At 42.0% G+C, this 8,101-nt stretch overlaps 1 long non-coding RNA gene across 1 annotated transcript in view; it reads right to left on the bottom strand.

Annotated features, from left to right (window-relative positions):
• Window positions 1-4,743: 4,743 nt before the first annotated feature.
• LOC105507292 overlaps window positions 4,744-8,101 on the bottom strand; it is a 7,790-nt gene continuing 4,432 nt past the window's right edge. Inside the window, exons 2-3 of the long non-coding RNA XR_001001071.1 lie at window positions 6,943-7,000; window positions 4,744-5,538 (exon numbers count right to left, since the gene is read on the bottom strand). This is a non-coding gene — a long non-coding RNA (uncharacterized LOC105507292). The remainder of the gene's footprint in view (window positions 5,539-6,942; window positions 7,001-8,101) is intronic.

Raw genomic sequence — 8,101 nt, 5'->3', positions numbered from 1 at the left:
AGCTCCAAAGAGTAAGCAAGTTTCCTACAAAAAGAATCCAAGCTGTTGAAACTACAATTAAGAAATGCAAAGAGTTACTAATTTTACTACTTGGAGGAAAGGAAATTTACAAGCAGGAAAGAAACTGCCGATCAGGGCAAGTTGTAACTCTAGAGGTTCAGAGACAGGAGCCCTAATTACACCAGGGCAAGAGAAGACTGGGGAAATTTCTGAAAGATGAAATAGGAAAGCTGAGGGTCAAAATGATATTGTGATGAGAATAGAGAAGACATGTTTGCACGGAGCTCAGCTGGGTAATCATGAAAAGAAGGAGGAGTGAGGGAGGAAACTGAAAATCGAAATAACAGAAGCACAGACCATGAAATATGCCAAATATAGTGTGCAAATATTCAGAAGGCATGGAAAGATAAGTTAGAAGCCAAAACTCAGTTATCACTATCGTGTGAAGGAACAATAGAACTCTTAGCAAAAATAAATGACTTAGCATGAGACCAACACTGCTTTCCTTAGGTAGCTTGGTCCAGAGGGAAAAGGCTGATATCACTCCCTATCAAGGGTTTTTAGAATGTTTAAGTGAGCTCTACAAGCGGGAGACATGGTGATGATTATTGACAGTTGTTATCTTTCAAGGGGAAGAAGCAAACTGACGTTCCACATTAGAATTCGTTAGCACCACGGAACACAGATTACAGAAATACTGGGAGGACTTCTGTCTCCTGAGCACATTAAGCAATATTTGCAAATGTGTGCAGGTAAGTGTTGACTCTCTCATCATGCTGGACCAGGAAATGGTTCTCAGCAAATCGTGGCATGATTTTTTTTCAAAGTTGGGTACATGAATATTATCATAACCAGCTAAGAGCAGGGAGACGTGGCATGGGAGACTAACAGTGCAGCTTTTAAGAGAAGACATAGAAATCAATCTAGTAACAAATATTTATTGAGCATTGGAGTGTGCTAGGCACCAAGAGAAAAGAAACCTCCACAGCTGATAAAGCCTTTCAAAATAATGTCCTCACTTAATTTGCACGTTTCCATGAGGTAGGTGGTGTTAGCCATTTCCATTAATGAGGAAAAAAATGAGATTCAGAAAGGTTAATTAAATTGGAGATCTCCTGATTTTTAGTTTTATATCCTTCTCGTGTACTTTCCAGGCTTATATGCTGGCCCTATCACTTCTCAGCTGAGTTACTTCAACAAGTTATTTATCCTTTGTGTTCTCAGCTGTCAAAATGAAATTGCCAATGCCTACCTGGTAAGGAGTGAAAGAACATTTATAAAAATGCTCGGCTGGGTACCTGACACATAGGAGGTCCTCAGTAAATTTGGTTTCTCTCCCTTTCTTCCTGAAGCACAGTGGCAGATGGAATCAGCCAGCCAGCCTAGGAAGCACAAGCCATGCTGAATCTGTGTTCTAGGGTCGGACAGGGGGAGTCCTTTTGCCTAGAGGGATGGCGTGCGAGGCCTAAGAGGACTTGAGCAGACTCTTGAAGGAGGAGCAGGATTTGCTGTGGTGGAGAGGTGGTCAGGGGTTGAGCAGATAGGAGAACCAAGGAATCAAGGCAGGAAAAGAGGGGGGATGCTTGTGAAGGGCCAGGAGCTGCTAACTAGTTTGCTAAACAGCAGGCCAGGATTTAGAAGGAGTTGGAGAAGGGTGGAGGGAGCTGAGGCTCTTGTGAGGGGAACTTTTATGTTAAGGGTTCCAATTTGGCCCTGTGAGTGAAGGTGAGTTAGGGAAGGTTTGTGAACTTGGAGTCTCACCTGTAAAGATTAATCTGGCGCCAGTGTATAGAATGGACCGTCAAGGAGGAGGTGGAAAAACAAGGAAAATTTATATTTTATAGACACACACAGACACAGCCCTTTTTATTATAAAACACATAATCGACTTAACCCCATTTTAAATGGCTTGGACATTAATTCTACTCTTGTAATTGATTATAGAGGTTTTAAACTGTTGTGTTTTTGCCTTTGTGACATACTATGGCCGTATCTAAAATTCATTTGATGTTAAATCAAGAACAAAACTCTTCAATTCTATTATTGTTCCTAAGGTAAAATATAATCTACTTTAAGTCAATTCACTGTGTCATAAACTTTCCAGGAACGGGAAACTTGATAAAAAGCAGAGACTCAATGCATATGACAATAATTAAATCTATATTCAACAAGTATAAAAGAATGGTTGTAGAGGTAAGCAATTTGGAAGAAAAAAAGCCACTTGACTTAAATATGACAGAAAATCATACAAAGTCTGATACCCCATGACCGTTTTTGAGATAGGAGGTTATGCCACGTATTTGAGAATAAACAAAATCCAGTTAAGTGTCTATATTATTAAATGAATTGTACTTTCAGAAAGCATTAGATAAAGTCTATGTTTTAGACCTTGGAATCCATTTTTCTCATGAACACAATATCGTAAATAGATGAGAATTGAGATCCCAGTCTATAAAACCCTTATTAAATCATCATGTAGCTGAAATATTCTATATTGGCAATCAATAGAGTTGAGTAATCTTTTCATAGTCACAGTAATAAAAAACAAAAAATATTGAAGAAGTAATTTTTCAAAAAATAGAGGTATAACACATTTAATTGTGAATCGAGAGGTTGATAAATAATTTTGTGGTGACTCTGAAGAGACTATCTGGGCACTTTCAAAAGCTTTAGAGTTCATAGACTGTTCTTATTATGTCTACTTTAATATTTAAAATTATGACCATTCATTCATTCATCAAACATAACTTAGATATCTACAATGGGTATTGTGCTAGTGGCTGGAGATTTCAATGTAATGAAACAGTTCCTAACTTAAATAAAAGCAGCACATGAAATTTTACTAATGCATTCAGTCATTTACTTAACAGATACTGAATGTTTGCTACCATGAGTCTATTATTCCTATGCATATCAACTCCCATGAAGCATGTGTAGCTCACCAATGGAATACAGAGAAATATTCCTGAGACAATACCAAAAATAGTCCATTTGTGCTACTAAAACAAAATAGCTGAGACTGAGTAGCTTATAAAGAACAGAAAGCTATTTTCTCACAGTTCTGGAGGCTGGGAAGTTCAAGATCAAATCACCAACAGGTTTGGTTGTCTGGCAAAGGCTTCTCTCTGTTTTCCAAGATGGTGCCTTGTTGCTGTGTCCTCCAGAGGGAAGGAATGCTGTGTCTTCATATGGCAGAAGGCTGAAAGGCAAGTGAGGTAACACTGTGTGAAGCTTATTTTATAAGGGCCTTAATCCCATTCAAGAGGGAGGCGCCTGCATGTCCTAATCACCTCTTAAAGCCCTCATCTTTCAATACTGTCACATTGGCAACACCTGAATTTTGGAAGGGATACATTTACACCACAGGAATACCTGTTTATTACCCCAAGATCAATACTGGGTGACAAGTTTGCAGTCATTCACAGATATGAGCAAAGCAAAAAATGTGACTCACCTAACCTGCGGGTTGCTAGCTGAGGTCAAACAAAGTGACATGCTGTCTTCTTGTTTCAGCTCTCATACTATAAACAAGTGACCTTTTTGTGGTCTATTTAGTGCCATCTTATTTTACATTTTCTTGGCTCTTTGTTGGTGATTTTGTTGCTTAAAATATCCGCTTTTCCTGCCCCTGCTGCAGACTAGTGCTGAAGTGCCGTCTAGTGTTCATAAGCACAGGAAGGCCAGAAAGTGCCTTATGTAGAAAGTATGTGTGTTAGATAAGCTTTGTTCAGGCATGAGTTATTGTGCTGTTAGTCATGAATTCAATGTTAATGAGTCAACAATACATATTAAATAAGGTGTCTTTACACAGAAATACACATAAAACAAACTTATGTATTGATGGGTGATCAGAGGCTCATAGGAACCTAACCCTGTGTTTCCCCTGGGAGCAATGCTTCAGTATTCTGGAATTCAGGGTTTGAAGAGACTTTATAGAACACAGCTATTGTGAATAATGAAAATCAGCTTTGTTTTTACGTATCCCTAGTTGCTATGTGGAAAATGAACTGCAGTGGTGCAAAGGAGGTGGCAGAGAGGTCAATTAGAATGCTTTTGCAGGAGCCCAGCCCAGGAGCTTGCACTCAAGGGGTAGTTATGGTGATGGAAAGAGGAGAAGAGGGAGTAGAATGGTTTTTAGTTGGAAAGGACAGAGTTCCTGTCTGCCTAACCAAAGCAGGCTCTCAGTCATTCTTGTATTGCTGTATTTAAAATTTCTGAATAGCTTTTCACTACCTGATATAGTCCTTATTTATTTATTTATTTATTTTTATTTCTGTTTTCCTCTGCTGGGATGGAAGCCATGTGAGACCACGTGCCTTACCTGTTTTCTTCATTCTCATAGCTCCAGTGCCTAAAGCCTAGGCTGGCCTAAAGAAGCCCTCAATAAACATCTACTAAATGCATGGGCTTGCCAAAGGGATGGAGCAGAGGTTGGGGGAGAAGAGTAATTAACAGTGCTAGGAATGTGAGGAATAGGAGATAGAGTAAATTAAGATCCTTTTGGTTAACTTCTAGAATATTCCAATCTCATAGAGAATTTTCCTATAAGAAAGTACAGACTAGAGGGGTTCATATATGGAGAATTTAAATCTCCCCATGATAACTCAAGAATGCTTCTAAATTTCTGCATAGAAATGGCCATTGATTCATTCATGTCTCATGTTAAGACCTTGCCATACAAGAAGAAATTACATGGATGGTATCTTAGTTGGCTTGGGCTGCCATAACAAAATGCCACAAAATGGGTGGAATAAACAGCAGAAATTTATTTTCTCACAGTTCTTGAAGCTGGAAGTCCAAGATCAAGGTGTTAGCAGGTTTGGTTTCTACCAAGGCCTCTCTTTCTACCAAGGCCTCTCATGCAAGAAGATGCTTGCAGATGGCATCTTCTCACTGTGTGCTCACACGGCCATTGTGTGCGTGGAAAGAGAGTAAGCTCTGGTGTCTCTTCCTCTTCTTAGACGGATACCAGTCACATTGAACTAGAGCCAATCCATATGACCTTACTTAACCTTCATGACTGCTTTACATGCCCTATTTCCATATGCAGTCACATTCTGAGGTGTACTGGGGTCAGGACTTTAACAAATAAATCTGAGGGGGACACAGTTCAGTCTATAACAGACAGCCTTAAGAAGAGCCAGGGCTGTTGCTAGGTTGTTTACCCAGATGGAGATGCAACAGTGAAGCAAGAGCCATTTGCAAATGGTACTCCCAGACCAGCCTCGGCCAAGCCCAAGGGCAGGTTTGAGGCCATCCAGGAGCCAGAGTCCCAACACCAGGCTCCTACAAAGTCTAAATAAGCGTCCTCTGAATGCTGTTGCTTACTTGGAGATATTTTTAAGTGTCCCCAGTCTTTGAAAAGGGAACTAAATGTTCCCCCTGCCTCAGCTCCCTGCTGCCTAAGAAGCATGTGATGGAAAAACCAGGCTGGGCTAGGGACAGAGTGGGAGCGAGCGAGCTCTCAGGTCCTCACATTGATTTATGTTGTGGTTAGTGGTTGTAGTGATTGGGCTTCTCAGTGGTGATTGGTATGATCTGGAGGTTGGCGTTGTTAAGGAGAGGTTTCGGTGATGAGTACAGAAAATAGAAAATTACTGTAAATAAGGTGGTATTTAGCTGTTTTTAATTTTATACAGCTCATTATACCGTGGTCAAATGAAAACCTTGACATTTGGGGCAGGAAGCATGTGGCTAGTGGGGGTGAGTGGACTCCAGTCCTGGCTGCTGCAGAGTGAAAGTCTTTCAAGAACCTCACAGAAGCAAGCCACACAAAAGGGAGCTTTAGAAATCAACACTGGTGATTTCGTCTTCCAGACAGAGTTCTTCCTCTACAGATTCCTTGCTCTGCTTGTCAATACAGAAATAGGAATGGGGGCACTAGGGGATGAGAGGGTGGACTGCCCCAACACACCGGGCACAGGCAATGATATTCTCATTAGATCAGGCCAGTGGAACACACTGTCCTCACTCTGAGGCCTTCGGTCATGGAGGTCAGATGAACACAAAGGCTCAATGTCGCTAAGGCCAGGCTGCACTGTTAAGGCAAAGGCCTAACTGTTCTCCAGACAGCTCAGGAAAAGGCAAAACATTTTCCTGGGTTACTCCTTGCCTGGCTAGATAAAGCAGTCACCCAAAGACTGAACTGCAAGAAACTGTGAGTCTTTGGTACATCATCTACATTCAGGTCAAAAGAACCTTGAACATAATGTTTGTCTCTGCAGTAAAATCCCACTGTGATTCTATCTTCTCTTTGAAAACTATGAAGTTGAACGAATATAACATAGCAAGATCATATGGCACAGTGGTTAAAAAAATGGACTTTGGGATCAGGTGACTCCCTAAACACACTGCATTCAAATCCAGCCTCTGACACTGACTGGTTGTGTGACTGTGGACAAGCGAGGTATCCTTTCTGTGCATAATGATGGTATCTTCCTCCTGGAAGTGTGGTGAAAAATACACATACAAGGGCTGGGGACAGTGGCAGGCATATGGGACAAAAGAAACTTGTTATCATGAGTACTGAACAAATGCTCCTTTGGAAATTTCACTGGGTTAAAAGAGAGAGAAAGAGAGCCAAGGAGAGAGAGAAACAGACAGAGAGAAAGACACAGAGAAAAGGAGAAAGTATGTGTGTGTGTGAGAGAGAGAGAGAGACATAGAGAGACACAGGGTTGTAGGGGAGAGAGAGAGAGGCTGTGTGTACCTATTAGGTAAGAAGCAAAGGAAGAACAAACTGGTTCTTATGAAGCCTCACTGGAAACACTCTATAACAGTGGTCCCCACCTTTTTGGCACTAGGGACTGGTTTCGTGGAAAACAAATTTTCCACGTTTGGAGGGTGGAATGGTTTCAGCATGATTCAAGTGCATTACATTTATTGTGCACTTTGTTTCTATTATTATATTATAATATATAAGGAAATAATTATACAACTCACCACAGTCTAGAATCAGTGGGAGTCCTCAGCTTGTTTTCCTGCAACTAGATGGTCCCATCTCGGGGGTGATGGGAGACAGTGACGGATCATCAGGCATTAGATTCTCCTAAGGAGCAACCTAGATCCCTCCCATGCACAGTTCACAATAGGGTTCAAGCTCCTATGAGAATCTAATGCTGCAGCAGTTGTGACAGGAGGCAAAGCTCAGGCAGTAATGGGAGTGATGGGGAGTGGCTGTAAATACAGATGAAGCTTCACTTGCTTGCCTGCCGTTCACCTCCTGCTATGTGGCTCTGTTCCTAACAGGCCATGGACCGATAGGTATTTTAGAGCAGGGTTGGGAACTCCTACTCTTTAATATTATTTTATTTTATTTTTTGAGACGGAGTCTTGCTATGTTGCCAGTCTGGAGTGCAGTGCCATGATCTCGGCTCACTGCAACCTCCACCTCCTGGGTTCAAGGGATTCTCCTGCCTCAGCCTCCCAAGTAGCTGGGATTACAGGCACATGCCACCACGCCCAGCTAATTTTTGTATTTTTAGTAGAGACAGGGTTTCACCATGTTGGCCAAGATGGTCTTGATCTCCTGACCTCGTGATCTGCCCTCCTCGGCCTCCCAAAGTGCTGGGATTACAGGCGTGAGTCACCGTGCCTGGCCCTGCTCTTTAATATGCAAACTCCTCCCAAATGTGGGCCAGTGGCTTAGTTGATACACCATACATTTTTTCCCCCTCTCTAAATGGAATGTGTTATAGTCTCCTCTTTCAGAGCCTCTGTAGCTTTGAAAAATCCAGGAAACACCTTCATCTGCCTGGGCCAAGTCTCACCTTCCTCTCCTCTTCATCTTGACAAGTGTCCCTGGCTTAAGTCATCAGCCGCCAGTTCCCCACCCCTTGGAGTGAGGCCTCCATCACTGGAAATCCTTCCTCTGCCCAGCAGGTGCCTTGAAACCTCTGAGAGTTTAGGCCTTAGAGATATTCTCTGGTGTATGTCTTAAAAAGAAACTTGCTGATTTGAAAGAAAATGTCTATTCATGACCCTCGAAATGAAGGGAGGCAGTAAGAAGAGAACTAGGAAGTATAAGAAACAAGGAGGCCGGGCACGGTGGCTCACACCTATAATCCCAGCACTCTGGGAGGCCAAAACGGGTGGATCACCA

The sequence above is a fragment of the Colobus angolensis genome, unplaced genomic scaffold (genome assembly GCF_000951035.1).
Source record: "Colobus angolensis palliatus isolate OR3802 unplaced genomic scaffold, Cang.pa_1.0 Scaffold148, whole genome shotgun sequence".
Taxonomy (NCBI): domain Eukaryota; kingdom Metazoa; phylum Chordata; class Mammalia; order Primates; family Cercopithecidae; genus Colobus; species Colobus angolensis.
Note: the sequence above shows the minus strand (reverse complement) of the source record. Positions and strands in the feature narration are given on the sequence as shown.